The sequence below is a fragment of the Schistocerca serialis genome, unplaced genomic scaffold, assembly GCF_023864345.2.
Source record: "Schistocerca serialis cubense isolate TAMUIC-IGC-003099 unplaced genomic scaffold, iqSchSeri2.2 HiC_scaffold_1121, whole genome shotgun sequence".
Lineage (NCBI taxonomy): Eukaryota > Metazoa > Arthropoda > Insecta > Orthoptera > Acrididae > Schistocerca > Schistocerca serialis.
This window is the reverse complement of record NW_026047317.1, coordinates 12,501-20,000: the sequence shown is the minus strand read 5'-3', so window position 1 is coordinate 20,000 and position 7,500 is coordinate 12,501. Positions and strand designations below refer to the sequence as shown.

The window sequence follows — 7,500 nt, the reverse complement described above, 5'->3', positions numbered from 1 at the left end:
TATGCTGCGCTGGTATTGCCGCCGCGCCCTTCTGCATTCGCGTCGGAGACGTTGCAGCTCAGGGTTCCAAGGCGCTTTAGGCGTTTTCCCTGTATGGGCTAACGGGACTGCGCCCGTTGCTGCTGTCTGTATAGCCCTCGTCAGATCCTCTGCAGCTTTATCCACGTCCACAACGCGATCCATTGGCCAATTCGGTATCACTAGATTTCCTCTTAGTCGATCCCAATCAGCCTTGCGCCAGTTGTACTTGACGATGCCGTTCACCTGGTCTTGTGGAGGAGGCTCCCCATCATAGGCTACAGTGAAAGTGATCAGATTGTGATCACTTAGTGTCGTTCCCCGCCATACCTTCCAATTCTCCGCCCGGAGATGTACGTGTGCACTCTTGAGTGTCACATCTATGTTTGAGGTCGCTCCCCGGCGACCTTCAAAAGTTGGTGGGAAGTTTGGTCGGTTCAACACTTCTAGTCCGAGCTCGAGAATTGCTTCAGCGAGTCTCTCACCTCGCCTAGCGGCGCGTCGCGCGCCGAGAGGCGTGATGTCACTGTGCCATAGGGGTGACATGGCGTTTGCGTCCATTGTGCAAATGAGCAAGTCATTGCGATAGAACCCAACCGCCTCTTTTAACTGGTCAATATACGGCCTTTCTCTATGCCTGTACTGAAAGTACATGTTCAGCACGAAAAAGGTGAAATCGCCAGTGTTTATTTCGGCTAACACCATGCATCTGTTGCTAAGGTGCGCCACTTTCACTGCTCTCAGAGATCGATTTAGCACAACGATTGCTGCCATAGGGTGCTCTCCCCCTGCCAGGATCTGAGCTGTATTCGGCATATACAGGATCTTTCCGTCTTTAGAGTATGGCTCCTGTAGACATAAAATGTCTAAAGACTCCTCCTCCGCTCGGCGTCGCACCTCGCGCATCACCGCTTGCGATCGCGCGCAGTTCAGCTGTCCTATTTTAACCGACACGGGCATTGTGATGTTTCACAGTCCGGTCGGCAACAGGTGAGGCGGCAGCCGGTAAGGAGACGGTTGACGAGAGGTCTTGTCTCCCATAGTCTGTCCGCTGGATTTTACGTTGTGTGAGGATTTTGTAAAATTCACACTCTTTTCCTGGCGTTACGCAATTGCGATTTCGCTTTTTGCACGGAATGCAGACCGGTTGGTTCCCCGCTTTTCGACAATCCTTCCTCATGTGGCCGTTTTCGCCACAGTGCCCGCATGTTATTATACTCGGGTCCTGCTTGCAGAACCTTGCCGAGTGGTTTACATCTTGGCACCGCGTGCAGACAGCCAAGTCTAGGTAGTCATCAACTGGCATGGACTCGAAGCCCATGTACAGTCTTTTCTGCCTAAGAATGGCAACTCTGAGTTTGGGGCTTACTTCCACCACGAGATGTGATGTTTGTTTGCCCTTTGGTCCAGTCCGGAACTTCGGCTTAAACTCCTGGCGGAATTGTGTTTCCGAAAGTCCCCCAAGGTCGTTTTGCTTTCTAGTTAGCTCAACCACAGTTTCATTCTTCATGACGCAAGGTACATGATATATGATTATCTGCGGATTGAGCTTCTTCGGCAGTTCGCATTTCAAAGCTTCTGTCAGTTTGTTATTGGCGAGAAGTTTTTGACGATCAGTCTCAGACGCCACGTCAACGATGAGCGTCGGGCCGTTTGTAGTGACCCGTGAGAACTTCACACCATCCACTTCTGGCTTGACCAGGGAGGTGAACTTTTTTCTCACTTCTGCTCCGCTTTCGTTTGCCTTTGACTTGATGAAGAGCGTAGCCTTCTCAGTCTGGGCTCTTGTTATCATCGCCTGCGTTTTCCGTTCTGTCGAGGGTAGAGCGGCGGCAACTTGTGCAAAGGTCTTTGGCGGTGCCAGGGGCACCGCTTTCGTCCTCGCCAGCTCCTCCTCCAAGGCGTCCACCCTTCCTGTGAGGGCCGACTGCGCCATAGCCCAGTCAAACAACTTTGCTCTCAGTTGTCTCTTGAGGTCACTTAGATTTTTCTCCTCCACCAGTTGCCCCGGTTTTAGAGAGTCGTCTACGAGTTCAAGGACGTCCTCGAGCCGCGTCGCGATAAGCTGTATGGTCGCAAGATCGCTGGGGCTTGCCTTGTATGGGGACTTGCCGTCCTCGACTGGGCCGCTGGGCTCTTGCCCGGCTACCTGCGCCGAGTCCGGCTGCTTGTTCTTCTTCCGCCTCTTCTTCTGTCGAGTCCCGGGCTTGCGCCCTTCGGTTCCCGACATTGGCGTAGAGGCGCGGCTACTGCAGGCACTTTCACTGACTGGGCCGCTGGGCTGCTGCCCGGCTACCTGCGCCAGTTTCCGCGCACTTTTCACCGTTTCCGGCGGTTGTGACTTCGGCCGTGTGGCCTCTGTCTCTCCCGCCGGGCGAGTCTGGGTGGACGTGCCAGCACCGACTGGGCCGCCGGGCTTCTGCCCAGCTACCTGCGCCAGCTTTGGCCCGCCCGCAGTCTTTCCCGCCGGCGGCGTCGTCGGCCGTGAGGCCTTCGTCTTCGCCTTCGGTTCGGACTTCCCCGTATCGCCATCCCCGACTGGGCCGCTGGGCTCGCGCCCGGCTACCTGCGCCGGTTCCGGCTTATCTCCCTCCTTGGGCGCCGTTCTTGGCGCCGGCTGGCGGGGTGGCGGCATTAGCTCGGTTGCAGCGTCAGCACTCTGCGATCTTTGCCGAAGCACTTTTCGCAGGTGTTTCCTCTGCTTCCTCAGCTTTGCCTTGCGGTCTTTCTCACTGTCACTTTCACTCGTGTCAGCAAGCGTCCGTGACAGCGTCTCGCTAGCGGCAGTCTTAGCGCTCCGCACACGGGGTGTCCGGAACTCCAATTCTGGCGCACTAAGCGCGGGGTCATGGTCTTGTGGTCTAGGGACCTCCGACTGCCCTTGTTTTGGGAGTTCGTCAGTACACGAGGTGTCCGACTCGCTCCCCGAATGGTTGGTGTGTTGACTCCGCGACGGCCCACCAGTTCCGTCGGGACAAGGTTGTTTGAGAGAGTCCATGTGGTTCCCACGAACAGCTAGGGATCTATGTTGTCCATCCAGGCGTCGCCCCGCACACCTGGGTAAGCCTTATACAACAGAGGGTCGGCCGGTCCTCTGAGGTGGCTGACTCATGACTGTTCACAACTCAACAGCCTTGCGCCCCATAGCCGCCAGCTAACGCAGAGGGTGAGGGGTGATTATAGAGATTGTCCTTCTCTTGCCCAGGCGGTTAAGCCAAGACACCGGTCCAAAACACGCACGACGTTCCACTGCGCGCCTCACAGCAGTCGTTGAAGTGCGTATCTCAGTTTACGGTCGTCGCTGGTAGCGCTTGCCAGCTCCGGGCTAGGGCACCCCGGGTTTGCCGAGCCCGTACGGCGACTGCATTAGCCTCCGTCCCTGTGGTCGTGGTCTTAGACCACTCAGGAGCATCCTCCTGTGGCAGCTCCTGGTGACTTCCGCGTTGTGGTGACCGTTGCCGGTCTCCCCTTCGCAGTTGTCCACCAAGGAATCCTCCGATCGAGGCCGAGACGTCGTCCGCGTTGCATTCTCTGAAGGCCAGAGAGCGCTTCGCAGTCAGGCGCCCTTCCCCGCGCGTGGACATCGGCCTGCTTCCACATTAGGTTCTCTGCAGTGAGAGACTTAGTTTCAGCAGGAACGATGACCGCCAGAACTCCCCACTGTGCTTATTGCGCCAACCGCCTGCACCAACCACAGCCAACATTGCGTATGGCCGGCCGGCGCCGCTTAGTTGTCCGGACGTGGCCTGCCGAGCCGGGCGCAGCAGGGCCGGCGCCCGCCGCCGGCGTGGCCGCGAGAGAAGACCGCCAGTCAGAGACCGACCGCCCATCCCGCGCCAGCCAGCAGCGCGCGCACCGCCCAGCCGACCCGGCCTAGCGCAGCGCATCCGACACGGCAGCGCACCCGTGCGCAGCCCAGCCGGCGGACGAGCCCCGCAGCTACCCCGGCCAACCGCACCGCCGTCCGACATTTGCCGGGCGGAGCATGTGCGAGGCCGGCGCCGCAGCGAGAGCCCACCACCAGCGAGCCGCGCAGGACGCACCACCATGCGCATAAGGCAACTGCCGCGTGCCAACAGCTGTCGACACGCGTCGCTGCCACGCGCACATCCTACGTACGAGCTTGGATACTAGACTCACGAGTCCGACACCTACAAGCGCTCGCAGTAGGTGGAGGCGCACGAAGGGCGTGACAACCTCCATGTCGGGAGTTAACTCCCGTGGCACTTGTGTCTTGGAGCGATGCATCCCACGTCCGATAAGTCGAGCGCGGTAATACTTCGTTCCTGACGGTGAGGCGTGAATCTCCGTAGCGCACACAGGCAGAGACGGAGGCACGTCCTCGCAGAGAGACACTATACCATTCAGACTTGCGCCCGAAAGGTTTGCAACCTCTGCAGGAGACATACGCAGCATGGCTGATGCATCGCGAAATGTCCTTACGGGAAAGCGGCGCCCGCCACACCCCGGCCGGAGCCGGGGCGCAACAAGCGCCGCTAACGCAAAAGCGGCGCCCGCCGCACCCCGGCCAAGGCCAAGAGCACGGCAAGCGCCGCCAACGTGAAAGCGGCGCCCACCGCACCCCGGCCGGAGCCAAGAGCGCAGCAGACGCCGCCAACGCAAAAGCGGCGCCCGCCGCACCCCGGCCGGAGCCAAGAGCACAGCAAGCGCCGCCACAGCCAAAGCGGCGACCGCCGCGCCCCGGCCGGAGCCAGAGCACAGCAAGCGCCGCCAACGCAAAAGCGGCACCCGCCACACCCCGGCCAAGGCCAAGAGCACAGCAGGCGCCGCCAAAGCAAAAGCGGCGCCCACCGCACCCCGGCCGGAGCCAAGAGCACAGCAAGCGCCGCCAACGCAAAAGCGGCGCCCGCCGCACCCCGGCCGGAGCCAGAGCACAGCAAGCGCCGCAGAAGCGAGCAAGTGCCATTCGCCAGTGAGCAAGGATACTAGACACAAGTGTCCGACACCTTAGCGCCCACGGCGAGCGGAGTGCGAGACTCGGCTTGGAGAGGCCGGTTGCCCAGTCCCTCTGCGTCTTCGCCTGCACCCCGCACGGGAGTCGCCCTTCTCTCATTGGTTTCACCGGTTGCCCGGCTACTCACATCTTACACCACGGGAAGGTTGAGAGATCGGACATTTAGCCGCCCGTCTTCTACCAGTATTGGTGGACTCCACCACTGGTTAGACAGCATAACGGCCTTCGTAAGATAGTAGATAGGGACAGCGGGAATCTCGTTAATCCATTCATGCGCGTCACTAATTAGATGACGAGGCATTTGGCTACCTTAAGAGAGTCATAGTTACTCCCGCCGTTTACCCGCGCTTGCTTGAATTTCTTCACGTTGACATTCAGAGCACTGGGCAGAAATCACATTGCGTCAACACCCGCTAGGGCCATCGCAATGCTTTGTTTTAATTAGACAGTCGGATTCCCCCAGTCCGTGCCAGTTCTGAGTTGATCGTTGAATGGCGGCCGAAGAGAATCCGCGCACCCGCGCGCCCCCGGAGGAGCACGCTAAGGCGGACGCGGCCTCGCAGCAAGGAAGATCCGTGGGAGGCCAAGGCACGGGACCGAGCTCGGATCCTGCACGCAGGTTGAAGCACCGGGGCGCGAACGCCGCGCAGGCGCGCGCATCCTGCACCGCCGGCCAGCACGAGGCCGACCAACGGCGAGAGCAGACCACGCCCGCGCTAAACGCCCGCACTTACCGGCACCCCTACGGCACTCACCTCGCCCAGGCCCGGCACGTTAGCGCTGACCCACTTCCCGACCAAGCCCGACACGCCCCGATCCTCAGAGCCAATCCTTATCCCGAAGTTACGGATCCAATTTGCCGACTTCCCTTACCTACATTATTCTATCGACTAGAGGCTCTTCACCTTGGAGACCTGCTGCGGATATGGGTACGAACCGGCGCGACACCTCCACGTGGCCCTCTCCCGGATTTTCAAGGTCCGAGGGGAAGATCGGGACACCGCCGCAACTGCGGTGCTCTTCGCGTTCCAAACCCTATCTCCCTGCTAGAGGATTCCAGGGAACTCGAACGCTCATGCAGAAAAGAAAACTCTTCCCCGATCTCCCGACGGCGTCTCCGGGTCCTTTTGGGTTACCCCGACGAGCATCTCTAAAAGAGGGGCCCGACTTGTATCGGTTCCGCTGCCGGGTTCCGGAATAGGAACCGGATTCCCTTTCGCCCAACGGGGGCCAGCACAAAGCGCATCATGCTATGACGGCCCCCATCAACATCGGATTTCTCCTAGGGCTTAGGATCGACTGACTCGTGTGCAACGGCTGTTCACACGAAACCCTTCTCCGCGTCAGCCCTCCAGGGCCTCGCTGGAGTATTTGCTACTACCACCAAGATCTGCACCGACGGCGGCTCCAGGCAGGCTCACGCCCAGACCCTTCTGCGCCCACCGCCGCGACCCTCCTACTCGTCAGGGCTTCGCGGCCGGCCGCAAGGACCGGCCATGACTGCCAGACTGACGGCCGAGTATAGGCACGACGCTTCAGCGCCATCCATTTTCAGGGCTAGTTGCTTCGGCAGGTGAGTTGTTACACACTCCTTAGCGGATTCCGACTTCCATGGCCACCGTCCTGCTGTCTTAAGCAACCAACGCCTTTCATGGTTTCCCATGAGCGTCGATTCGGGCGCCTTAACTCGGCGTTTGGTTCATCCCACAGCGCCAGTTCTGCTTACCAAAAGTGGCCCACTTGGCACTCCGATCCGAGTCGTTTGCTCGCGGCTTCAGCATATCAAGCAAGCCGGAGATCTCACCCATTTAAAGTTTGAGAATAGGTTGAGGTCGTTTCGGCCCCAAGGCCTCTAATCATTCGCTTTACCGGATGAGACTCGTACGAGCACCAGCTATCCTGAGGGAAACTTCGGAGGGAACCAGCTACTAGATGGTTCGATTAGTCTTTCGCCCCTATACCCAGCTCCGACGATCGATTTGCACGTCAGAATCGCTACGGACCTCCATCAGGGTTTCCCCTGACTTCGTCCTGGCCAGGCATAGTTCACCATCTTTCGGGTCCCAACGTGTACGCTCTAGGTGCGCCTCACCTCGCAATGAGGACGAGACGCCCCGGGAGTGCGGAGGCCGCCGCCCCGTGAAGGGCGGGGAAGCCCCATCCTCCCTCGGCCCGCGCAAGGCGAGACCTTCACTTTCATTACGCCTTTAGGTTTCGTACAGCCCAATGACTCGCGCACATGTTAGACTCCTTGGTCCGTGTTTCAAGACGGGTCGTGAAATTGTCCAAAGCTGAAGCGCCGCTGACGGGAGCGATTATTCCGCCCGAGAGCATCCCGAGCCAACAGCGGCGCGGGTCCGGGGCCGGGCCAGGTAGGTCCGTCATCCGGGAAGAACCGCGCGCGCTTGCCGGGAGCCCGAGCGCCCAAAGGGGCGAATCGACTCCTCCAGATATACCGCCGGGCAGCCAGCCAGGACACCGGGGCTCTGCCCAACAGACGCGAACCG

General features: G+C 59.8%; 1 pseudogene; it reads right to left on the bottom strand.

Annotated features, from left to right (window-relative positions):
- Positions 1-5,194: 5,194 nt before the first annotated feature.
- LOC126432087 (large subunit ribosomal RNA) overlaps positions 5,195-7,500 on the bottom strand; it is a 2,992-nt pseudogene continuing 686 nt past the window's right edge.